The 27,638-nt window shown below is 37.8% G+C and overlaps 1 protein-coding gene across 1 annotated transcript in view; it reads left to right on the forward strand.

The window, feature by feature from the left end:
- The window catches only part of ST6GALNAC5 (ST6 (alpha-N-acetyl-neuraminyl-2,3-beta-galactosyl-1,3)-N-acetylgalactosaminide alpha-2,6-sialyltransferase 5), a 171,294-nt gene that overhangs the window by 36,215 nt on the left and 107,441 nt on the right, over nt 1-27,638 (forward strand). The gene's annotated exons all lie outside the window — the stretch shown is intronic.

Raw genomic sequence — 27,638 nt, forward strand, 5'->3', positions numbered from 1 at the left:
ATCAGAGATCATGAAGGTTTTATCCTATGTTTTCTTCTAAGTTTTACTTCTTAGACTTGTGGTCCAATTTGAATTAATTGTGCATATGATATTACATAAAGGTCTAAGTTCATCTCTTAACATGTGGCTATCAAGTAGTCCCAGCACCATTTGTTGAAAAGATTATTCTTTCCCCTATTCAATTACCCTGGCACCCCTGTCAAAATAAATTGGCCATAAATGTAAAGATTTATTTGTGGACTCTCAAGTCTATTCCATCAATTATATATATATATATATCACCAGTCATAGCAGCCATCACATGTCCTCATGTGCTTAAGACTGGTGGCATGGGCAATGATGATAAATTGTCATGAAAAAGAACCATGATCTTTTATTTCCAAAGGTCCTGTAAAGATGCCTGTGCGGCTGAGAATTTTTTTGGTTTATATAGGCTAAGAATAGGTCTGCTTTGTACACTATTCAGCAAGTAGTTAAAAGGTTGTAAAAATTTTCAGGTCTCTCAGAGCTCACACTTGTAGGAAGCTTGATTTCACAACTCTTACATGACAGTCTCGAATAAAAGTACTCCCATGAGAGTGTTACTACGGACAGAGAAAAAGATTGTGCCTCTTTTATTGCTGCTCTTGTTATTTAGGGCTTCTTTGTTTCTTGCTGTTGCTTCCAAAGATTGCATTTTGCAATAAACAGCAAGACCATAAGATAGATCTTAAATAGAGAGAGCCATGTTTAGGAATTTTGTTTTCTTTTGTCACGGTGATTTTCCATTTACCCTGGAAGGCAGTCACCATTATTTGTAAGCAGTGAAGATAAATGTGGTTTCTGATGATACTCATCTTTATGAATAGAGCAGAAGCCGTATCTCAACTTTCCCTTCCATTCTGGAAGCATCTGAATGTATTTTAAATGTTTCACTTAAATTAATCGGACTCCTAAATAAAATATTGTTTGTCTGAGGTGAGAAAAGAGAAGACCCTAAAGCAGCAGCACACAATTACATATTTTTTAAAGTAGGAGGGTTACTTGTAGCTGGTACAGAGGAAATTTGGGAAAGAAGGGAAAAAAAGAGCTTTTCTATATCTGGAGTCCTTTAAGTCCTTCATGGTACTATGAACCAACATAGTACACATGGTAATCAGAGCACACATAATTAAACCTCTCATTTTTAGTTTTTGCACTCAGCTTGTCCAGTTGTGCAAAGAAAGGGAAGCGGGTTCAATAGGCACTGAGTAGTGGGTGCCTCTAGCTGCTTTATAAGCTCTTCCTCAAAACAAATCAACACCTATTCATCATCCACCATAACTTGTTTATTCCCAGCAGCAAGCATCATTTGCTAGAATGTCCAGATTCATTGTTGTAGACCCTAAGCATGTGAGGTTACTAGAGACCAAGGTTTGTTCTAAATATCATTCATGTATTTACTCTATAAATTTACATCTGTAGTCTTGGCAAGCACAGGGAATAACACAATGGGAAAAAAATGTAGGATTGTGTGAGATTTGGGGGTCCAGCACTCAATAGCTTGGTATAGAATGCTTAGTAGAAGTTTGTTAATAAAGAAAGAAAAGAAGGAGAGGGGGCAGACAGACAGGTGGGTGGACTGACTTGGACTCCATCACTCATAGCAGTGAAAGAGGAAATCACAGAATGACACATTGGGACATAAAATGGATAAAATGGTGTGAAAGGCAAGGAGAGGTGAGCTAAAAGAAGGCAGAGCACTAGAAAAGGAAAAGTATAGCGTAATGCTTAATGGCAATGTCTTTGAAGACAAAAGGGACTGGATTTCAGTCCTCGATCTGCCATTCATTGACTGATCTGGGACAATTCACTGAACTATTTCTGAGCCTCAGTTCCCTCTACACTATGTAAGGAGTAACAGTATCTACCTCATTGGGTTATTGGACGGATTTAATAGGAACATAATAAACTAATCACTGTGACTCCTTTAGGGCAATATCCAATGCACAGAAAGAACTCGGGAATTATCAGCCCTTAGTAGAAGATGCTAGTGATATTCAGGTTTTCTTTGGCCCTGAAATGTGGCCATGGCACACAGATGTAAACATTTTCAAATCAGTCATGGACGGTAAGCTGTAAGACTTTTTTCTTACCTTTGAAATAGGTTCAAGACACTGCTATTATGGAAAACATCTGTATGAAAAACGGTCATTTTTGTACCACTTGTGCTTCTTAAATCTGTCAAATGCCCCAAGTTTTCACCTTGACCATTCTGGAAGCTGAAACAGAAACTTAACCGTCATAAACCTTTTTGAGGATTGCTTCGAATCTATTTTGGAGCAACATGAATGAGGTCTCCTTGTAACTGACCTTCTGTCAACCTGAGTGGATCCATTCCAAGGACAGAGTGCGCACCCCCACCTGCCCACCACCCTGTGGCAGCAGTGTTTCAGATTCTAGGGAGTTTCGTGTGAGGATTACCACAAACATCAGCCAAGTGTAGGTAATGCTACCAGGGGACACGTGAGTTTGAATCACACAGTAGCAGGGGAGCCTTTAGGCAGGGAGACTTTGTATGTAGCTGTGCCCAGTGCACCTTCCCTGTGGACTTTATGGGCACCCCACTGCCACTTGTCATTCGGTGACTGAGGCCGTACTCAAAAGGGGAAAAAAACAAACCCTTACATTTCACAATGTTATCTCTGAGCAGGGCAATTCATGAGTAAAGATATTGATGTTCCAATAATTAATCCAAACTCTTTAAAGTGTTGGAATTAATCAATTGCCAGTTATAAAGTCAACATACAGAAATCAGTTTGTTTCTGTACACTAGCAAAGAAATATCTGAAAGAGAAATAAGGAAAACAATTGCATTGCAATAGTATCAAAAGCAATAGAATACTTAGGAATAAATTTATCCAAGGAAGTGAAAGATTTTCATAATTAAAAGTATAACACTTTGATGAAAGAAATTGAAGAAGACTCAAACAAATGGAAATATATTCTATGTTCATAGATCAGAATTAATATTGTTAAAATTTCCATATTACCCAAAGCCAGATTCAATTCCTATTAAAATCCCAATGGTATTTTTTTCACAAAATTAGAAAAATTCTAAAAATTTATTTGGAACCACAAGATCCAGAATGACCAAAGTAATTCTGAGAAAGAACAATGCCAGAGGCATTACATTTACTGATTTCGAACTATATTACCAAGCCATAGAATCAAAACAATATGGTGCTGGCATAAATATAGACACATAGAACAGGGGAATAGAATAGAGACCCCAGAAATAACCACCCACATATAAAGTCAACTAATAATTGGCAAAGGCCCAAAATACAAAATAGGAAAAAAATAGTCTCTTCAATAAATGATTTGGGAAAACTGGATAACTACATGTAGAAAAATGAAAGTGGACCCATATCTTATACTACTCATAAGAAAAGTAACTCAAAATTGAATAAATACTGAAGTATAAGAGCTGGAACCATAAAATTCCTTATAGAAAGCATAGAGAAAATATTTTCAACATTAGTCTTGGCAACAAATTTTGGATATGACCCCAAAAGCATAAGCAACAAAAGCAAAAACCAACAAATGAGACTACATCACATTAAAAAGCTTTTGCACAGCAACAACAACAAAATTAAAATGCAAACTATAGAATGAGAGAAATTATTTTCAAATCATATATCTGATAAAGGGTTAATATCAAAAAATGTATAAAGAACTCATATAAAACAGTAACAAAAAATCTAATTTAAAAATGGGCAGAGGGCCTGAATAAACAATTTTTTGGAAAAGAAGACATCCAAATGGCTAATAGGTACATAAAAATATGTTCAACATCACTAATCATCAGGGAAATTTAAGTCAAAACCATAATGAGATATCATCTTGCACCTGTTAGAGTGGCTATTATTGAAAAGACAAGAAATCACAAGTGTTGGTGAGGATGTGGAAAAAAGGGAACTCTGTGTTCTGTTGGTGAGAATGTAAATTGGTTCAACCATTATTGTAAACATTAGAGGGATTCCTAAAGATATTAAAAATAGAATTACCATAGAATCTGCTGGAAGCCAATCCACCCTGGCTGCTTGAGGCAGTCGCTGCAGGGATGTTTCAAGGGACCTGGCGTATATGGCATACTGCTCTTAATATGTTTGCTCCACTCTTAATGCTATGTGTTAAACAGGACTACCTCTCTGAGAAAGGCTGTTTCCCCAGGTGAGGATTTTTATCAGTAAAACCCCTTAACTAAGTGCCAGGCGGGTAGGCGGATAGTTAATCACTTTAACTATGAACAATCACGCTTAAACTACATAATCTTTACTTAGAATAATCTCCTTCAGTTACTTCCTTGTAGCTTAATAGAACAATAGAGTAACCTTGGAATGGAGATAAGAAACGCCCTAACCTTTGGAATAGAATGGATGGGATTAAGATCAAATAGGATAAATACAAATGTAAGAGGACAATAAAGAGGAACCTGGCTAGGAGGAACCTGGCCATGATGATCACCTGAAGGCTGCCTCTGTGTCAACTCCGTCCACACCTTGGGGAGCCCCTGGACCTGTTGGGGCTGGACCCCAACAAGAATCCAACAATCCCACTTCATGGGTACGTATCCAAAGGAAGCTATGGGATGTGAAAAAGATGTCGGCACTCCCACGTTGTAGCATTATTCACAATAGCCCAAATACAGAAATAACCTAAGTGTCCATCAGCAGGTGAATGGATAAAAGGATGTTTTCTGTTTTCATATATAGTATTGAAGGGGCAAGTCGTTTCGGGGCCTATGTGGGCCAGCCGCCGGGCCCCATGAGACGCAGCCTGACCACGCTGCTGGCGGCCTCAGGCACCGACTCCCCAGCCCACGGCGGGAGCCCGGCGCAGGCTGCCACCCGCCCACAGCCCCTGGACCAGGACCGGACCCACGTGGCAGCTGCGGCAGCGTGACAGGGCGTCTGCCCTCGCCTGAGGAGATGGGGGAGGAGGCCCCCTCCCCTGCCCTTACTATAAAACCCACAATCCCATCAGGCCTCGCTCTCTCTCTCGGCCACTGGGGCTTGCCATTGCATCGGTGAGTGTGGCAGGGGAGCCAAACCTAGGTTTGAAATAAATGACTCTTTGCTTTTGCATCGGACTCGCTGGCTCCCTGGTGGGCTCTTGGGAATCTTGAAATCTGGGCACAACAGTATAATATAACTTATATGTGGAATCTAAACCAGCTGAACACCTAGAAACAGAGAGAAGAATGGTGGGGAAATGGGGAAGATGCCAGGTCAAAGGGCACAAACCTGCAGTTAGAAGTGCTGGGGATCTAATACACAGCACCGTGATTATAGTCAGCAATACTGTATCGTATACTTCAAAGTTGCTAGGAGACTAGATCTTAAATGTTCCCATCACAAAAAAAGAAATGATAACTATGTGACATGATGGAAGTGTTAGCTAACAGTAACAGTGGCGATCATATTGCAATATGTAAATGTTTCAAATCAACATGTCATACACTTTGAACTTACACAGTGTTATATGTCAATTATATCTCAATTTTTTAAATGTCAAGCCTCTAAAAATTAAAGTAAATTAATAATAGAAATGCTCCTATGTATTTTTCAGGTGGTAGATGTGTGATAAAAGTGGATTGGAATGGGAAACGTATTAAAATTAGTTTGAGGTGTGAAATTATATGATTACAATCATAACTAAGACCCAACATCTAATATTTATTTCTCACTATAATTATGAAAGATTGTGTAGGTCATAGAGAGTGGAAATATTCATTTATCAAAGAAATATTTGGTGTTAGACCAGAATCAAATATACTTTTGCATAAGAAAATGTTTATCAAACCTGCCATAGGAGGAACCAATTATTTGTATTTTTTCTAGGACTTTAATTTCCTGATCAAAGCTCTTAAGTAAGCACTAATAATGAACAAAATTAAAGCAGGAAAATGGTCAGTCTAATTTCAAAAGTGGGAAAACTGATAAAAATAGTTATCATTTCAAATACTTCATCTTTATGCTTTGAAATAGGGATAATTTTTCTTAAATATGTTTCTTATTTCTTTGGTGATTAAAAAATCACATTTAGACACATTGCTGCTAATAAATACTTCCCTTAGTTTAATAACACTAGTTTGTGGAGAATTATCTGAATATATAATTAATTAATTAAAATAATGAATTTTGAGCATACTTATGGACTAATACTTGCTCAGGACATTGCTATTTTAGGGAATAATATGATGTTTACAGTCAGCACATTATTGGCTTTATTATGTGTCAGTGTGGTTTCAAATAAATATTTTATAAAGTTCCTTGGTAGTCTTTAATGAGAAAATGTTTTGCTTTAGAACATCAAACTTGGAGAAATGGAATAGTTGCAGTAAGTATTCATGTTACGTTAATTCCAACATCCTTTTCTGTTAAAAATAGTTAATTGGTATATTCATATACATCAATAACAGGACCAAAAAATACTTCCAGGACATAAAGAATTATGTATTCATGTGATGCACCTTACTTCCTTAGTCCTCAATGTCCTTAAGATAAAATAAAAAGGCTTATTGTATATCACAGTGTACTGGTCAACCTTAGGACCTTTCCCAATTAAGGTGGAAGGAATCTTGGCTGCTTCTAATAGGTCCTTACGTCCTTTCTCAGCATCTGACAGGAGGAGGCAGCATTGAGATTGCCTCTGCCCAGGACTGGGCTTGCTTCCTTTAGCAGTAAGGCAGTGTTCTTCCTTGTGAGTGTAGTTAAAACCTAGGATTTTATGTGGAAGAATTCGAGCCAGGCTGGGATGATGTATGTTCTTGCAGTCGACTATAGTATCATTTTAGCTCTTTTATTACAAGTCATCAAACACTATATCTGGGAAACATGAAAATAAATTATGGTACATTCAGAAACTGCTGAGAAATAACAAGAAACAAGAGAACAGGACACTTTGGGAATATAAGACCTACTGAATGAGAAATATTTTGTGCTGGCTATAAATGAATTTGATACTTGCAGAGAAATTCCACTGCATTGGTCTTCTGATCTGGATAACATTTTCCTGATCTTTTGCCTAGTGTAAAAAATAAACTATTCTTTTAGAAAGGTTCCATAGCGTCTTTATCAATTTAAATTTTGCTTTATCACTTTATTATGTAGTCAATTTTTAATTTCTCTTCAGTGTTCATGAGGTGACACTATAAAATGTAATAACCTATTTCTAATGGCAAAATGTTACCCATGATTTTTCCCCAGCCCATTTGTATAGTCAGCTGAGAAAGCCGAATGCATCTCTTCTCCCCTGAATCCCTTTGCACGATAGCTCCTAGAGTCAGAGGATGCTATCTTCCCATCTCCTGAAAATTGCTAGAAGATGACATATTGAGATTAACTGGTTCCCTTCTTAGTGTGATTATGTTTCTTTAAAGAAAAAGATACATGATCTTGTATAAAGTCATAAGGAATACACTAAAAACTGTTTGAACTAATAAAAAGTTCAGCAAGGTTGCAAGTTATAAGATCAATATCCAAAATCAATTATCTTTCTATACAATTGCAATGAACATTCCAAAAATGAAATGAAACAATTGAATTTACATTTGCATCAAAAAGAATAAAATATTTTGGACTAAATTTAATTCAAGACATTAAAACTTATCCTCTGAAAACTACAAAATACTGTTGAAAGAAATTAAAGATCTAAATAAATAGAAAAACATCTCAAATTCATGAATCAGATGACTTACTATTGTTAAGTTGTCAATACTCCCCAAATTGATCTTCATATTCAATGAAATCCCTATATATTCCAACTGACTTCTTTGTACAAATTGACAACCTGATTCTAAAATTCATAAGGGATTGCAGGGGCTCAGTAACCAAAACAATATTGAAAAAGAAGAACAAAGTTGGAAGTTTTCAAATTTCAACAGTTACTATAAGTGAGAGTAATCACAATGGGGGATTACAGTCTTACAGAAATAGATCAGTGGAATAGAATTGAGAGTCCAAAATTAAACTCATGTGTCTATGGTCAAATGATTTTAACAAGGATGCCAAAACAATTCAATGGAAAAAGAAGGATCTTTTTGAATGATGCTGAGATCACTGGATAATTACATGTAAAAGAATGAAATTGGACCCTTATACCTGCTAAAAAAATTAACAGGATCAAAGGCCTAGATGTAAGATGTCTGTAAATGTAAATCTGTAAAACTCTTAGAAGAAAATGTAATAGCAAATCTGCATGATCTTGGATTTGACAGTGGAGTCTTAGGTCTGATAACAAAAACATGAGCAACAGAAGAAAAAATAAATTGGTCTTCATCAAAATTAAAATTTTCCATACTTCAAAGGACACTGTCAAGAAGGGGGAAAGCTATCCCACAAAATGAGGGAAAATATTTGCAACTTATATATCTCACAAGAAACTTGTATCCACAATACATAAAGAACCTGTACAGCTCAATAATAAAAAGGCACATAACCCAATTTAAAATGGACAATGAATATGAATAGACCTATCACCAAAGAAAAAACAATAAGCATATGAAAAGATTTCCAACATTATTAATCATAAGAGAAATGTAAATAAAAGCCACAATGAGCTATCTCCTAGGATGTATCTCATACCCAGTAGAATGGATATATTGAAAAAGACAGATGATAAGTGTTGGCAAGGATGTGAATAAGGTAGAGCCCTTATACACTGATGGTGGGGATGTAAATGGTGCTACCACTTTGGAAAATAGTCTGGCAGTCCCTCAAATGGTTACACAGAGCATTACTATATATCCCTGTCATTCCACTCCTCGGTATATACAATATGTGAAAATATCTAGCTACAAAAAACTCATACACAAATGTTTATAGCAGTATTACTCCTAATAGCCAAAAGGTGGAGACAACCTAAATGTCTTATCAACCTATGAATCAATAAACAACTGGTGGCATATCCATAAATTGAATATTTTCAGCCATAAAAAGAATAAAGCACTGATACCTGCTACAACATATTAGTAGATGAACCCCAAAACTGTTTGCTAAGTTAAAGAAGCCAATCACAATAGACTACATATTATATAATTCTATTCCTATGCAATGTCCAGAACAAGCAAATAGATTCGTGATTTCTTAGGGCTGGAGGAGAGGGTATTGGTACATAATGGGGTGATAGCTGAAGGGCATGTGATGAAAATGCACTAAAATTGTGGTGATGGTTTTCCATATCTCTGAATATACTGAACACCATTGAAGGATGTAATTTAGACTGGTGAACTGTGGAGTATGTGGATTGTATGGTGTGTGAACGATATCTCAATAAAGTTTTATAAAAATAAAACAGGAACATGAGGCTCTAATGGGCTTAGGCTCAGGTCACATGCTCCTTGCCCATTCCAGGGGAAGAGTTCCATCCCACCCGAACATGAGTTGTAAATAGGCAGAGGGCGATCTTCCTGGACAAAGGATGAACAATGCCAGATTTTTAAAAGGGAAAAAGTTTAGGTGTCTTTGAGGTGATTAAGAGATTTGGTCTTTACAAAGGGAGGGAAAGGCTTGGTTGGGAAGAGGAAAAGGAAGCAATTCAAGTTCACAGCTTTTGAGGGCCATGACAGGCATCAAGTGTTCGTTAAAAGACACGTACAAGAATGTCCATAGCAATGCTGTTTATAATAATCCCAGTAGTCATCAGTATCTGAACAAATAACTGTGGTATCTTCAAAATGGAATACGATGTGGCAGCAAGAGTGATTAAACTACAAAAACTCGTACTGTGACTGAATCTCACAAAGCTAACATGGAATGAAAAGAGCCATTCACAAAGATCCCAACTATGATTCCATTTGAATAAAGTTCAAAAATAGGCTGGATGAATCTGCGCTTTATGAAGACATATTAGTGCTCATCCTGGGGAGGGGGCTGTGAATGAAAGCAGAGGAGGGGCTTCCGGGGTGTGAGAGGGGTCCATTTCTGGATCTGGGTGCTGTTTCCATGGGTGTGTTTACTTTGTGAAAATGTACACTTACTATTAATGCATCTTTGAGTATCTCTCATGCAGGTGTAGAGACTTTCCCCAAGGCTGAAGTGGATGGATAATAAACACTTACAGGAATCAGAGTTATGGGATATTTTCTGCGTGTGGAAAGAATAGATTCCTTCCAGCTTAGCCATTTCATTTTTATTGTCATGGCAGCAAACAGTCCAGCAGTTTTCCCTAACGCCACCCTGGTTGGGTGTCCTGACCTCCTTCCTATCAGATTCACATAAAGATAGAAGACATAGATGGGGGCACAGATGGAAGGGGGATGGCACATTTCTCTAAATCAGTGGTTCTCAACCTTCCTAATGCCGCGATCCTTTAATACAGTTCCTCATGTTGTGGTGACCCCCAACCATAAAATTATTTTCCTTGCTACTTCATAACTGTAATTTTGCTACTGTAAACAATATGTAATTATATATGTGTTTTCTGATGGTCTTAGGCGACCCCTGTGAAAGGGTCGTTCAACCCCCAAAGGGGTCGTGACCCACAGGTTGAGAACCGCTGCTCTAAGGCATGCTCCTGTCAAAATTAGAAAACACGCTCATTCTTTCATTAAGAAACTACCAGGGCACTTGTCTTCCAACTGTGGTTGGAGGAAGGGTTCTTTCTTTGAGTTCAGTGCTTTGATAACAAATAAAAATATTTTTTTCCAGTTATAAAGACAAAACTTCTATTCTGTAGTGTAGTGCAATTTTCATAGAATGAAATTTTAGTTTCTTACATCAGTTTTTTGGAAAATGAGTTCATGTGTGGATTATCAAGAAAATCTTCCCAATGAATGTGCGAGGCTTGTTTCAGTTTGTTTGATGTAGGCAGGAAGCTTTGGAGGAGGTGAGTGATACGTTCATCTCGCTCGCTTACTGTAACCTTTCTTCAGAGCAGAATGGCTTTTCCCTGGTGTTGAGATCGAGAGAAGTGCCTTTTACAGTGTGGCAGAACCTCCTTGTTCTCATAGGAACTGAAACCCATCCTTCCCTAAGTGCTCGAAAGGAAGCAAAATGCTCTCGTCTTAAATGTACGCATCATTTTGAGGGAGGAAAAGCCATAATGAGTCCTTTCTTTATCTTTTTCTGAACCCAAGAGCAGCACACGATAGTTAGGCTATTCTCTAGAAACTAAAAAATTCCAAGCCAATGTACAAAAGAGTTACTGCCCAAGTTTCTTTTTACTGGGTTGTGATATAGCCAAGCTAAAATTAGTCCTCTTGAGATGGAGACTATGACAAGAAAAGTGACACACCCCTAACCAAAGTGAGCTCTCCAAGAGCTTCTAGAGCAAAGCCACCCTCCTTAAGGTTCCTCCCCCTGGTTTTGTGGCAGCACTTCTCAGGGATCATTGCCGGGGGGCGGGGGGCGGTAAGGGGGGCGTAAAGTGACAGAGTTGCTCATGAATGTGCAAAAGGTGAAGTGAGATTTACATTGAGAAAGGCAGTTCAAATAATACCTGAACTTTTGAACTTCCTGATCAGACAATTATTCTTAAAAATCTGTACATGATGAGAAGGAAAATTAATGCCACTTAAAGTGTTGAATTTTAGAAATATACAGCCATTAAATATAGCACTTCTCCCATTAGTTTTTTGATTGTTGAATACAGGCATGACAAGAATTTTAAGAAGACACTTCTGATTCATAAGATGGGGTATAAACAGAAATTCCTAAGTAGAAAGGCATATGTGTTTGGAACTTAAACTTGTCTATTTTTGCTAAGAAGTGTGTAGGTTGATGCAAGACGTCTGTCTGTATTCCCTCCCCCCCTCCACACCCCCAGGTCTTGCTCCTGAGCTGAAAATCTTCATATCCAGTGACTTAATAGATACATTATCTTGACTGCCCCACAGGTACCCTAATTCAACCTGTTCAAAGAAACTTATCACCTCCACTATCCCCCCAATAATTGGGCCTTTTCTAGCATTCCCTATTTCTATTAATAATTGATAAACCAGCTTCCACAATGATATGTTTATGTACCACCCTTGGATCCTGCCATCTCAAATGCTACCCAGACCAATCTACCACATCGCGCATATCTCTTGAAGCCACCCACTTTCCGGGTCCCCATGTTGCCCATCTAGAAGAGGCCACCACCATCCCCCCCCTGACTCCCTCAACATTATTCCAGCTAGTTTCACTGTGATCATCCATTTGTTTGCCTCTTTTATTCCATTACCACCAAAGGGATCCTTCTAGAACTCAACTCTCGTGTCTTTTCTTTACCCATTTATTGGGTTTCTGTTTTAGAGTAAAATCCTTAACATGGCTTATAGGATTCATTTATGACCTTGACCCTGCTTTCTGCTCTAGTCTCTGTGACCTCCCCATTCCTGTTGTCTCTGAGCATGCCTAGCTCTCTTTGGTGGTAGCCAGGAACAGAAAGAGCAATGGAGGCAGCAGGTTTTCAGATTTGCGGCTAGCCTAGGCCAACTCATAAAAGTCCAAGACAAAGTCTTTTGGGTGGGGTGATGGTGACAAGACCTTTAGTTGATTTTCACTAGCTGTAACTCCCCTGGTGAGAGAAAGCCCTTCTCCACACTTTCTTATGTATCACCAGCTCCGGGCAGCCCCTTTCATTTACCATCCGAGTGCTTTGCCTGGTGATTTTACCCTTTGTCCTGAACTCCAATTCTTCCAGCTTCCCTGAGGGTCCACTCTTCACTACCCTGACCTTGGTATTGCCCATTCATTTGCATGAGGTTTTTCTCCCTACTCTGCATTCTGAGAGAGATCTCCTAATTGGGACCACTAGGGTAGATGTTTGAACATATCCTTTACCTGCTGCCTATAGTGGATTCCAGCTAAGAGGACATTCTTAGTTAACCTTAGTTTTAGTTCCAAGATGGTCCCAGTCTCTTCCTGTATAGATTTTTTTATTGTTTTCATATATCGTATTAACTAGGAACACTAACAATTTCTAGTGCATTATATTTCTATTAGGCAGTACACAGGGTATTTCCCACATACAAGGAACCTACATGCTCATAATTAGCCAACAACCCTAATTTAATGCAATAGGTTTCCTTTCTGCTGATACTGCCTGTTACTCACATCTCAGCATTTCCCTTCTCACCTGTGGCTCCAAGAGGACTAAGCTCTCAGGTTCTGATTTTGCCGTGTTCTCTTTCTCCTCAAGGCTTTTACATTACAGACTGCTCCCGGTACACTGGGGTTTGACCCTTCCTCTTTGCTTGGCTACTTTATAATCTCGGCTGAGACCTTATTTCCATCAAAACATCTGGGCTAGAGGTTTTCCAAGTGCTTCCAGCACCTTCCCCTTCCCTTCAGGAAGCTCCTAACACACTCTGTTGGGTTGGTTTGAGCATCTGTAAGCTCCATTCAGGCAGGATTCTTGTCTCTCTTGTTCATCCTTGCATCCTCAAAGCCAGCTGCAGTACCTGGCCCCAAGCAAGTACTTAATGATCATTGCTTAATGAATGAATAATGGATCACTCTATTAATCATTTAATCAGTGAATCAAATTTACAATTTTATGCAAGTCTCTGATGCTCTTAAGAGATTGAAATTTTATTTTCTGAAAGTATATATTAGTTTCACTTTTTAAAGTCGGATTTATCTCTACTTTTAGTCATCACTACCATTTTTATTAAAGCCAGCCTGCTATACTATAAAATGCTTGAGGCATCTAATATTTTGCCTTAAGAAACCTGTTCCATAGTAAAAACTCTTTAGGCTCTCTCAGCACTTCGCATTTTATAATGAAAGTGTTCGTGTCTGTGTGTCTGTAACCTGTAAGACATTAAGTGCCTCAAGAACAATGAGCATATCATATTCATTTTTCTGTCCTCACAACCTCATATCTAGTGCAGTGTCAGCAGTCAGCAAATGTTTATATAAATGCTTAAGACGGGCCAGAATTCAAGTCATGGCTTGACTACTTTCTGTCGCTGACCCCTATCTCTGTTCTTAAGAGTTCAAAGCCTCAGTTTGAGTTTCTTCATCTGTAAAATGGGAATTGACTAGTATAATAGATTATCTTGCAGAGTTATTATGAAATATTACATAAAATAGTAAATGTGAAGACGTGTCTGGAATATATAGTAATTACAAGTAAGCTAGATGAAAGGGCAAATTTAAGCTTCATTGTGAAGAATTCTGGTGCATCAGAATGTTAATTTTTCACTGTCATAGGCTGGCAAGACACAATCTCAGATCTAATAAAATATTTGCAAAAGAAGCCAAGGAGACAGCCTTCCCAATTTTTGTATTAAGAATATTTATCTGGAATAGAAAACAAACTGAGATGTTAGGATGCAAATAAAATACACTATAAGACAATTTATAGAGAGCTCAAATGTATCAGTTACATGATTTGTCTTATGACTATTCTTTTCACAAAGGAAAATGAATTGGACAGATAATATTCTCAGACTCTAAATCCTTGCAAATGAGATGTACACTTGGAGACAGCTTATAGAAAATGGGGCAAGAAAAATCATAGCAAGACTGGTTCTTTTCTGGCTAAAATTCTACAAAGTTGTCTATAGGGTATCCATGTTTTATTATCTTAGTCTTTATTACTTACTTGGTCTTCCTTATTTTATTTTAGTTTTTCTTTATATTCTATTATTTAGCCCTTATTATTTCTTCTTCCTCTTTTCTTTGAAGTAACAATAAGAAATCACCAAGCAATAAGGTTCTCTAGTCATAATGGTGTTTGGGAAAGTCAAGATGTTAAGTATTCACATTATAAGGTGAATAATGTGAGCAATTATAATGGGAAACAAATTGAAAGGAAAATAATTTTACACTGTGACCTGAAGCCTCCACTTTCCAGCATAGCTTGCTTCCCTTTGCTGAGACTGAGGCATTTTGCCGGGTTGTTTGGTGCTGCACTGTTTTATTCATCTGAAAATTGACGATTTTCTTGTATTGGTTTGTCTGATGATTTTCATATCATTTAGCGTTATTTTAGTGGGAATTTGTAATTTTTTCAATTTTTGCCTATTCCTCTGTAATTACTGTAGTTACATCTTATTTTATAATTTGTATAAATATATGCAATCATGGAATTGGAACACGTGGGGTCGGTATCACAATTGCAACGGTTGAAGATGTATAATTTTTTTAATCTTAGGGGGAGGGAAAGCTAAGTAAATATAGTCATTTAGCTGTCAAAATTGATTGCCCAAAGAAGTCAACAAACATGTTTATTTGTAGACAAGAGGTTTTGTTTTTGCCTGTACTTATAATTAAGAGATGTGGACATTTTAGTTTTAAATACCGGGTTGAAAACCTGGTGAAACACTTATCAAAAGAGTTTCAATATGAAAGAGGGTTTTAATATTAACTTTAAGACATAAGACACTGAGGACCATATGCTCCTAAAGACAACTATCCTGTAGATTATTATTGTGAGTTTGAAGACATATTTATTAATACCTTGAACTGGATGTGAATTATCCATACTGACATCTATATCTATAAAATTAAAGAAGTTTATGTTGATATAGATAAAAATATAGAAGGTGGTGATTTATTTATATGCCTTTCAAAATTCCTATAACTGTAAAATTTGTTCCTCTGATTACACATTAGGTAAATAAACAGTACATTTAAATAAGTCGGCAAAGCTGAAAAATATAGCATAATTCAAATTCGGCACCCACAGGAATCCTAGATGATTAAAATCAGGCTTTACTAAAGCTGGCCCCGTTAGCTCTCAGGTTCCCTGTGCACAAGGGAGCACGGTCCATTGGGCTACATTCATCTTTAACTAAAGAACTGCCCTTGCTATTAGAAGATGAGGGACAGGCACGTCAGCAATATGTTCACGCAGGGAAGTCTTGAGGGGGGTACAGTTCTTTGCTAAGATTTTGACATGTTTATAAAAAATGGTAGTAATAACAATCATTTTGTGTACTTGAGAATATGGAGAATGAACAGAAAACATGTTTTCTACCAAAATAAAGGCAAGCTAGTTGCATTCAGTTTTTTTCTCCTTTAACATTCCTGTGTAATAGACTTCCCATTTATTGGTTGTATTCATAGTTTTAAGACAAAAGTATCTTTTGCCTTCAAGCCAAGAAGAGAAACCAAATTTGGATTGAAAAACGACATTTTCTATATTTGCGTTCTAAGTAAGCATTTCTGAGACACAGAGGTTACAGGTGGGAGGCTGGACAGAAGACATCAGAGGAGAGGTGACGCGGCCGCCTCACACAGCTGTTTCACATTGTCTCTGCCAACCCAGCCCTTGTTCATGCACTGCCAGAGCAGTCTTCTTGTTGTCTCTTTAGTTCCTCTCAAAAAACAACAACAACAAACTCTCTATGCCTTATACAAATGTCATGCATTGCTTTTAGGGGCTGGAACTAAAAACTTCATGATCAAAAAATTTATCTTCCAACTTTAATTTTGGCTTAAATTTTATTTTTCAAGTAATAGAAAAGTAAAGTTTCTTTAAGCATCACGGTTTTGGTATACAGTAGAATATGAATGAAATTATTAAAGGATGGGATTTTAAAGCAATCTTCAGTAAAGAGAAACTGCAAGACTTGAATAAACCTTCCCATATATCTCCTTTAATGCTCCATTTAAAATCTTGCTGGTGCGTCTTTGGCTTTGTAAGAAATAGGATTAAATCTGTCAATACAAAACTTGAGGCTTTTTCTTTCCTTTTAGGTATTCTACTTGCACTGGGGAAGAGCTTCGTGGTCCAAGCGATGAGCTTTTCCTTCCATTTGGTTAAACAAAAACGTTAGCATAGGTTCCTGTAAATTAAGCTTTGCTGTGTCAGATACCACTAAAATTTAGTATATCCACAAAGTACACTGTTGATTATAGTGAACAAACTAAACAATTGTTAAGATCCTAAGTAGAATCGCTGTGTTTCTCCAGAAGTAATTCCTCCTGAATGAATTGTGAGGCTCCCCAGGAACCCCTTGAGGGTGAGTGGAGAGTCAGGTGGGCAAAGCTCTGTGCCCCACTTCCTTCAACTGTACAAGTTTTGATTTGGAAAAGGGAATTTTGACTTTATTATTTAACCCTGCCTGTAACCGAGACCTTACGCGTGTGCTTTACTGGGACTCTTTGCATACACATAAAAACAAAAAGGGCTTTTCCTTCGATTCATAATGAATGTTACTGGTATAAATAATCAACACAAAGTAAAGCTTAAAAAAACTAAGAGAGCATAGAGACAATTTTCGATAGACAAAAACTGGCTTGCTACCAACATTGAACATTACTAAAAATCAAGCTAGGAAAACTTAGGCTAAATGTTATCAGCAGAGTCAACTGTCCTATATTTGTTTATGATCTATTATTGATCTAGGATCCCTAACAAATACATATACACAGTGTGATTCAATTAAACATACACACATACACACATGCATATTCCTGTTGCCTCTAGTTAATGGGGTTATAAATAATTAAAATTTTTGGTTTCTTTATGTTTTAATAGATAATCTATTACTCAGGTAACGTATAAAAGTTATTTAAAAATACATTGAATCAGCCCTCGCTGGTTGGCTCAATGGGTAGAGCATTGGCCTGTGGACTGAAGAGTCTCGGGTTGAATTCCTGTCAAGGGCACATGCTTGGGTAGTGGGCTCGGTCCCCAGTAGGGGGTGTGCAAGAGGCAGTCGATCAATGATTCTCTCTCATCATTGATGTTTCTAACTCTCTCTCCCTTCCTCTCTGAAATCAATAAAAATATATATTAAAAATATATTTAATCAGTTGGATAGAAATTATCTTTTTTCTGAAGGACATAGAGATAACAGTTAAGTTGATAATGCGCATGAAAGCTCTTTTCTACTAGTAGCTTTCAATAAAGTTGAAAAATGGGGAAAAGATCTCAATAAAATGTTTCTAAATATGAGGGTGATTTTTACCCTAGAATTGGTGTTGGCAAAGAATGAGGCCCAATGCCATGTATTAGACACTCCCTGTCTTTCTTTAGTTGGACAGCTCCACAAATAACTGAGTGGAGTGTATCTATTACACATACACACAGGTTTAAAATGATGTGTATTCATGCGAAGTTGTCTCTACAATGAAGAATCAGATGGGTTCTATTCTGCCCATTTGTTGTTGTCTTCCCTTTTCTTTGTATTCACAAGTTAAGCTTACTGAGATGTCATTAGAATATTGTAAAATAGCATTGAAATCCTACCTTTTAATTTCCTCAGGTAAGTACCCCTCTACTCCTTTTACCTATGCCTTTATCTTTCCCTTCAACACTTGAGTAGAAACCTTTCTGAACTGGTTCGCCTACTTCTGGTTTTACCCCTTCAAATTCATCTTTCATGCAGTTGATTGGGGTAATTAATTCTAAGGACCGATGCGACCACAGCACACTCAGTTTAAGTGGCGTCTGAGCTTCCTGGGACCGGGAGAAAGCTGTTAATGTGACTTGTACCAGGCCATCCCATCTCGGCCTGCTCACCTCTCGGTTCCTCTACTCCCAGCCAGCCACGTTATTTAACATGGTACTAAATAGCTTGTTTTTCACACCCAACAATTGTTCGCACTATTTCTTCCCACTCCTGGACTGCCCTCTCACCCCACACCTTGCAGATCCCCATTTTTCTCCTTTAATGAGTTTCTGGTCATTTTCCAAGGCACAGCTCAGTCACCTTCTTGTCTGAAATGTTTCCTCTGATACCTTCTCTCTGTCCCTCGAAAGGACAAGGTGCTTTTTCTCTGATTTTAGGACCTGAATGAATTCATATTAACATCCCCAGTGCCTTACAGAATATAAGCACTGAGTAAACATGGGATGAAGCTCCCAAAGAAGTTCCCAAAGATGAAGCCGGAAGTTCTGAATTACTTCAAACAAATAAACTAAACTTCTAACCTCTTTCATTATAATCCTGGCAAACTCACAATACCTTTGCCCTAAAATAAATTTGCAATCAAAGAGGTGAAACGAATGAGAATAAGAACTGAAGTGTAAAATTTGCATTTTTAGCATTGTGCAAGAAATAATAGAAAAGAGCCATAACCAATTTCATAGAGGGTTGCTAATAAAAATCAGAGAAAACACCATAAACATGGCATTAAATAAGGTAAAAAGCTGTGCTGAAGGTAAAAAGCTTGGAGAGGGAAATATTTGTGGAAAAATAAGGCAGTGAGAAATAATGTTCTGGATCATGTTTTGACATGCTGTATTCATTGTTCTGGAGATGACTGTATTTTACATGTAAATTGGAAGAAGGACTAAAGGAAAGGAAAGTGTGTGCATGTCATGCCCAGGAAAGGAGGGTCAAGTATCTTAGACCAGCTTCTCTAGTCAGCTCTAGATATCTGGTCTTTCGATATATTGATGATTTTTTAAATCCTGCCTTCTATGAAGAAATAACAAAGCTTGGAAATTAAAAAATCCCAGCTGCTGTGAATTCAGTGACTTTTCATGAATCCACCTCATTATTCTTTGACATCTTAAAGGAAAACAGCCATAACACTGATAATCTTTGGTGAATTTCAGACTAATGCTATAGAAACTATGAAGACATTTAAACTATAAGTACTTACAGTTAGGCTTTATTTAAAAAAACTACCAGTTCAGATATAATGCCAATCATTGAATAGTCCACTTATCTCCTTTATTAAAAGTGGCCAGAACAATGACTGGCCCAACATCAGCCTATGAGCTAATCTTACAAAACAGATGTGGCCAATCAGGCGATTTGTACTGAAGAATGACTAGCCAATCAATCAGATGCTGTCTTGAAGAGTTTGAATGCAGAAACACAAATAATATAGTGATGACAAAGCCCACAGACACACAGGCAAACAGTAGGCAGAGGCCACAAGAAAATAGAACATACAAAGTGGGAAGAATAGAAAGTTGTGCAAGGCAGTAGAAACTATTGTTTCAGTGAGAGGTTAGTGTCAGGAGAGGCAGAAGCCTGCAACCAGAATCAGAAATAAAGTGAGACATGGTTAGGGTGAAGTCATGAGATTAATTTGGATCCTGGGCTGTGATACACAGTAGGAAGCAGCCAGAATGAATGGGAAATAAAGTGCTACTGGCAGATAATGAGAATATAGACTATTTGCTTGAGAAGTCTGATGGTGAAGGGAAGCCATCGTTTAGAGGAATTACACCTGAGGGACTTTATTTAGGGTAGGATGGAGCGGGGAGCAAACTTATAGGTTGAGGAGAAACTTGAAGATGGAAAAGAAAATGAAGTTATTTATTGTCTTGGCCCCAGAGGAGAAAACAGAAACAAAGCAGGGGACAGGGACTTAGCCTTTGAAAGGAGGAGGAAGGGGCCATCCTCCAACACAGGGAATGAAGAAAGGAAGCAGGACGGGGAAGGGAGGAGGGGCAAGAGCTCTTCATTTCCTGTCTTGGAGGCTTGATCTTCAGTTCAAAAAGAGTGAGAAAGTTAAAACAAAAGAAAAACAGAGAAAATCAATGAAACAAAATGCTGGTTTTTAAAAAAAATAATCAGTAAAATTGATAAATCTCCAGCAAGACAGGCAACAATATAAAGAGAAGAGACACAAGTTACCAACATCAGGACTAAAATGGGGATATCACCTCAAATTCTGCATCCATTAAAAGGACAATAATGGAATACTATGAGCAACTTTACATTCATAAATCCTACCAATTAGAAAAATAATAGAGCTACACACTACCAAACCTCAACCTGAGTTGTCCTATAACCATTAATGAAATTGACTTTGTAATGTAAAGCTCTAGGAAATGGAATACAAGATGTCTAAAACTAATTCACCATTTGAAAATCCATCAATGTAATCTACCATATCACAAATTAAAAGAGAAAGATGTATAATTATATCAACGGACACAAAAAAGCATAGAACAAAATCCTATACCCATTCACAATCAAAACTCTCAGCAAACTAAGGATAGAGAGGAACTTGATAAAAATATCTACAAAAACCTATAGCTAACATCATACATAACAGTGAAAGATGGCATGCTCCCCTCTAAAATGGGGAACAAGGGCAGGATGTTTGGCACCACTCCTCTTACGCATAGTACTGGAAATTCCAGCCACTGAAAGAAGTCAAGAAAACATGTTTTAAGAGCACTATCTCGATTTGCAGATGACATGATTATCTATGTGGGAAATTCCAAAGAATCTACCAAAAGCAAAAACCTAAAACTAATAAGGAAGTTCAGCATGGCCACAGGATAAAAGACCAACGTGCACAAATCAGTTGCATGTCTAAATACTCACAATGAACATATGGAAATATAAATTAAAAACTCAAAACCATCGCCGAAACCGGTTTGGCTCAGTGGATAGAGCGTCGGCCTGCGGACTGAAAGGTCCCAGGTTCGATTCCGGTGAAGGGCATGTACCTGGGTTGCAGGCACATCCCCAGTAGGGGATGTGCAGGAGGCAGCTGATCGATGTCTCTCTCTCATCAATGTTTCTAACTTTCTATCTCTCTCCTTTCCTCTCTGTAAAAAATCAATAAAATATATTTAAAAAAAAAACCTCAAAACCATTTACAGTCACTCCAAAGGAAATGAAATACTTAGTATAGACATAACAAAAACTTGTGCAGAATATATATGTTGAAACCCACAAAATATTGACAAAAAGAAGTCAAAGAAGACCTAAATAAATGGAGTGGCCAAGTGTGTTATGGATTGGAAAGCTCAATGTAGTAAAGATGTTAACTTTCCCAAAACTGATCTGTAGATTTAATGCAATTCTGGTCAAAATCAGGCAAGGTTTTTGGTAGCCATAGACAAGCTTCTAAAATTTATATGGAAAGGCATGGGACCTACAATACCTGAAATTATCCTGGAAAAAAACACACAAGAATGAAGTGAGTAATAACTTTAGTTGATATTGAAGCCAACATATGTATAGGTACAATAACCAAGATAGCGAGGTATTACTAAAGAAATAGGCACGTGGATTATTGGAATAGAAAAAGAACCTAGAAATAGACCCTCACAAACATGCCCAGATGATTTTTAACAAGGGTGCAAAAGCTATTCAATGGAAGAAGGATGGCGTTTTCCACAAATGGTGCTGGGGCAATTCAGCATCCATTGATAAAAGAGGTGAACCTTGACTTAAATGTCACACATTATAAATCAGTAACCCAGAATGCATTGTGGACTTAAAGCAAAATGTAAAAAACAAAACTTCTAAGAAGCAACATTTGAAGAAAGTCTTAAAGATCTAGGGCTAAACAGAATTCTTAGAATTGACACCAAAAGCATGGTCTATGGAAGGAAAAATTGATAAATTTTACTTTATCAAAATTTAAAATTTTGCTCAGCAAAGACCCTCTAAAAGAAAAAAAAATATGATTTGGAAGGATATTTGCAAACTACATACCTAACAAAAAATAAGTATGTAGAATATATAAAATATTGTCAAAACTCAGCAGTAGAAAACAAACAAAACCAAACTAGTCAGTTAGGAAATGGGCAAAAATGTGAATAGGCATTTCCCTGAAGAAGATACACATCTGGCAAATAAGCACATAAAAAGATGTTCAAAATGATTATTAATTAGTTAAATGCAGATTAAAACCACAATGAAATATCACTGCATACCTACCAGAATGACTCAATAAAAAGAAGTAACAGACCAAATGCTAGCAAGAATACAGAGAACCCACGTCACTCCCACATTGCCAGGAGGGAGATAAAATGATACAGCCACAGCAAACAGTTTAGCAGTTTCTCATAAAACTGGTTATCTCACCCAGCAATAACACTTTTGATAATTTAATCTAAAGGAGGAAAACTTATGTTCATACAACAACCTGTCAGAAATGTCCATAATAGCCAAACCTATTGAAAACAAACCAGATGTCCTTCAGTGACTGAACAGAGACACAAACTGTGGCATATCCATACCATGGAACACTGCTCAGCAATAAAGAGAACAAACTACTGGTACAACAACTTGTAGGAATCTATAGGGAATTATGCTAAGTGAAAAAAAGTCTACTTTAAATGGTAACTTACTAGATGTTTCCACTTATATAATACTTTTTGAAATGGCAAAATTGTTAAAATGGAGAACAGATTATTGGCTTTCAGGAGGTTAGTGAGAAGAGGTTGGGAGGAGGGCAAGGGAGCCCATTGTGGCTGTAGAAGAGCAACATGAAGGACCCTTGTGGTGAAAAAAAGTTTTCCTCATTGACTATATCAATGTCAATACTCTGGTTGTGACATTGCACTGTAGTTTTTCAAGAGATTACAATTTGTGAAATATTCAGTAAAAGGCATACAAGGTATTTCTTATGTCATATAACTACATGCGAATCTACAATTATTTTTAAAACAACGTTTATTTTTTAAAATTAAATAATACTACAAAGTGAAAAAGAGTGAATGGAGACTGGAGACTTTCAGCCACAGGACAGGATTTGGAATAGCTCGTGTGGGAAGTATTTGTTTCTCAACCAGAGATGAATAAAAGGGTTATCCAGTGCCATTACCAGCCCCACTGAGGTTAGATTTTATGGATTTGCAGCAGAACAACTGATGTAATTAAGTGTATTTGGAAAATCATGATCCCAAGACACGACTCCCCCATATCACATTTAGCGAATACCATACAGATATTCACAGAAGCTATAATGCATCAGCTCCACACTTCAAAAAATTTACTGTGCCATTTCAATGAAAAGATACTGCATGCTGTACTCCTGGGCTTTTGCAAACGCATCAAATGAAAGTTCAATTGGAAATGTGGTCAAATAAACACAGCATGAGCATACCAAAATGAGCATTAGAGCTGGGTAGGGAGAAATCAACTGTGACACCAAGAGTAAGAGATAGATTTCTGCTGAGTGGTCTAATGTGGTGTGTGTGTGTGTGTGTGTGTGTGTGTGTGTGTGTGTGTGTAAGTTCAAGTATAGCTGATGTTATGTGGGTGTAATTGTATAAGTGTGGATAATATTTTTAATATGTTTTTATTTATTTCAGATAGGGAAAGGGAGAGGGAGAGAAGGATAGAGACATCAATGTTGACAGAGACACATCAATCGGCTGCCTCCTGCACACCCCCTACTGGACATCAAGCCTGCAACCCAGGCATGCGCTCTGATCAGGAATCGAACTAGTGAACTCTTGATTCATAAGTTGATGCCCAACCACTGAGCCATACAAGTGGGTGAGTGTGGACAGTTTAGGCCTAAATTAAAGACCTTTCTTCCAGATAAAAGAAATATTATTTATATCTTCAAAGCCTACAAATGAGGGTCTCTTCAGTGGCTTTGCTTTTATTCTCCACTAAAGCCCTCTTACTCCAATTCCAGCCGTGTGACTTGAAAGGCAGGACATTGAAGGGATGCTTCCCTGCCTAAGTATCTAGAGCCGATGCTTCTATTTGGGAGGGTCATTCAAGTCTTGATGGCAGATCTATTTTGCATCTTGATACTTCAAGAACAGTTTTTGTGAGAACACAAGTATTTGTTGAATCATTCGATGTGTTCACACATACTATTGAGATCAAACTTTGTTTCTACCAGTTTATTGGACTTAATGGAGGATACCAAAGTATTTTTTTTATGAAAGGGATTTATTTTGAAAGAATTCTAGTGTTTACCCTAGGGTTAGTAGAATGCTGATCTATGGTAATAACCAACACCTTTTTTTTTTACTTTAAATACAGTTTTACTTGTAAATTACAGTTGATATTCAATATTATATTTGTTTCCAGTGATTAGACATTATATAACTTAGCAAGTGATCATCCTAATAAATCTTATAACCATCTGACACCATACGTAGTTATTACAATATTATTGACTATATTCCACAAGCAGTATTTTACAACCCTGTGATTATTGTGTAACTACCAATCTGCATTTCTTAATCTCTTCACCTTTTCCCCAAACTCCCTCCCATTTGGCAACTATTAAAATGTTCTCTGTGTCTATGAGTTTGTTTCTGTTTTACTTGTTCCTTTGTTTTTTTTAGATTCAATTGTTGATAAATATGCATTTATTGCCATTTTATTCATATTTTAGATCTTTCTTTCTTCTTCTTCTGAGCAGTGTTTTGAACTCTGCTCAGAAAAGGAACAATGGCCTCTGCCAGCACTTCGGTCTGGGAGAAAGCTTCCCCAGCTCTTGCCCTTGTATGAGACAATTCCGTTCCTCCCTGTGTGTCCCTGGTGCCTTTTGAGCTGCTACCCAAGCGCTGGAGCTTAGAGCAAATGAGTCTGAGGAGGTCCATGTATGGCCCTTTGAGAGGAACATCTGAGACTCCAGCAGCCCTCCGTCCCACTCAGCCACAATCCCCGCTGGTTTTTACAGCCAGAAGTTATGGGGACTTCTCTTCCTGGCACTAGAACCCTGTGCCAGGGGGCCTGATGTGGGGCTGGGACCCTCACTTCTCAAGGGGGACCACCACAGCCAAAATATTCCTCCCCATTTTGATACGCCATATGTGGGTGTGGGACCAGCCCATTCCACTCTTTGCACCTCCTACCAGTTTCATGTGGCTTCTTTTTTATATCTTTAGTTGTAGGACTTCTGTTCAGCTAGACTTCAGGTGTTTCTGAATGATGGTTGTTGTGTAGTTTAGTTGTAATTTTGATGTGGTTGTGGGAGGGTGCAAGAACCACGTTTTACCTACACTGCAATCTTGTCGGGAAGCCCACAATATTTAATACTGTCCTTGCCCTAAAGTTTTCACATTTCCTTTTTCTGCAAGGTCAACTTTACTGATGGACTAGTTGAAACATGTTTCTTTAGCTTCCTCACATACTGTCACATAGATGCCAAAGTTCCTCTCTACCCTTCCCTGGGGTTCATCAATGACTGGAGCATCGGCAGTTCTGTTAAACACCCAGGGTCTCAGAGCAAGGGTGTTTCAGCGAAGGGAACCAATAGTTCCAAGAGACTTAAAAGGATTAAGAAATGTGTGGTCTTTTGGGTCCAGTGCAGACCCATGAGCAGTAATTACACCACCCCCCACACTTTCTTGAACCTAAAAAGAATAAGTTATTCTGGCTGCCCTGGTTTCCTTAAAGATTCCAGCAATCAATTTGAATTTTCCAATTCAAAGCTAAAGACATTTATCTTTGTCATCGGAGTAACTTATATTTGATGATCATAGGGCTGAACAGACCAAAACAGAGTCCATTTTTCTGCCTTCTGTCAATATGTACTCACATTAATTCAAAACTTGAGCAGTCTGTCATTTGCTTTAAAATTTCAACTTACAGAGCCTCTCATGGCAATGCATTTCAGAGTTTTAAAGCCTCCATCATTAGGGACACTCACCCAATATTTTACACCTAAAGAAGAAGAGCAATAAAGAGGTCTGTGTGTCCTGTATGATACAACCCTTCATTAGTTATATTTTGTAAAAACAAATATATAAATGAAAACCTACATTCAAATTTTTTCTGGAGTCCCAGTAATAAATGTAAAAATTTCTTCTGCTCCTTGCACCTGTGGGAAATACAAATTGCCATTTCAGGCAATTCTGCACGTTTTGTTTTTGTCAACTGTAGCAAAATAATATTTTAAAAGATAACTAGTGATACAACTCCCTGGAAGAGATGCTGGGACCTAGATTGACACATTTTTTAAAAATATTTTTTTATTAATATCAGAGAGGAAAGGAGAGGGAGAGAGAGATAGAAACATCAATGATGAGAGAGAATCATTCATCAGCTGCCTCCTGCACATCCCCCCACTGGAGATCAAACCCACTACCTGTGCATGTGTCCTGACCAAAAATTGAACCATAGCTTCCTGGTTCATAGGTTGACATTCAACCACTGAGCCACACCAACTGGGCTAGATTGACACATTTTAATCCGTAAGGCAGCGACACTGAAACCAGGACTCCCAGCCCACATGCAGCTCCTATGGGCTGCCTGGCTACTGAAACCTGGCCAGGCCAGCAGAACACTGACATCTGCGCACCTCTCACTCCAGCTGACTCGGGTGTGGGACAACTCAGCAATGGGTCTGCCTGGTGGAACCTAACAACTTCATGGCTCTTTTCATTCCTTCTTGTTATTTTATTTTTTCTTGTTATGAAAATAAAGCCAAGTAATAGTAGAAAACTTAGAAAAGATCAAAAACTCTAAAAGAGAAAAAGACTCATGTACCCCTGATATCAAGTGATGATCACTTTTATCTCTGTGTATATTTTTCTAAAATTAAAGTAGCATATTTATTTAGGAAATTCAGGCAATAAAGGGGGGGAAAAAGTATCCTATCACCTAGAGCAGTGGTCGGCAAACTCATTAGTCAATAGAGCCAAATATCAACAGTACTTCTTCAAAATAGACTCGCCCAGGCCGAAAACCGACTTCTGAGCATGGGCCACGAAGTTTCAATCGCACTGTACGCGCACCAGCACATGGTATTTTGTGGAAGAGCCACACTCAAGGGGCCAAAGAGCCACACGTGCCTCACGAGCCGCAGTTTGCTGACCACGGACCTAGAGGCAACCACTGTTAATGTACCGGTGAATCCTCAGTCCTCTCTATTCACACCCACAAATGCAATTATCACTGTCACTTATGTAAGGGGTCATTCTCTGTATCATCATGCCCTGCACATGGGCTCTGTTTATTCAATTCAATTTCAGTGAGATCTGTCCATTTCAGGAAATATAGAAAACTTTCTTTTTAATGGATGCAGATAATTCTTTTAAATGGGTGGATGGAT

The sequence above is a fragment of the Myotis davidii genome, unplaced genomic scaffold, assembly GCF_000327345.1.
Source record: "Myotis davidii unplaced genomic scaffold, ASM32734v1 scaffold248, whole genome shotgun sequence".
Classification (NCBI taxonomy): domain Eukaryota; kingdom Metazoa; phylum Chordata; class Mammalia; order Chiroptera; family Vespertilionidae; genus Myotis; species Myotis davidii.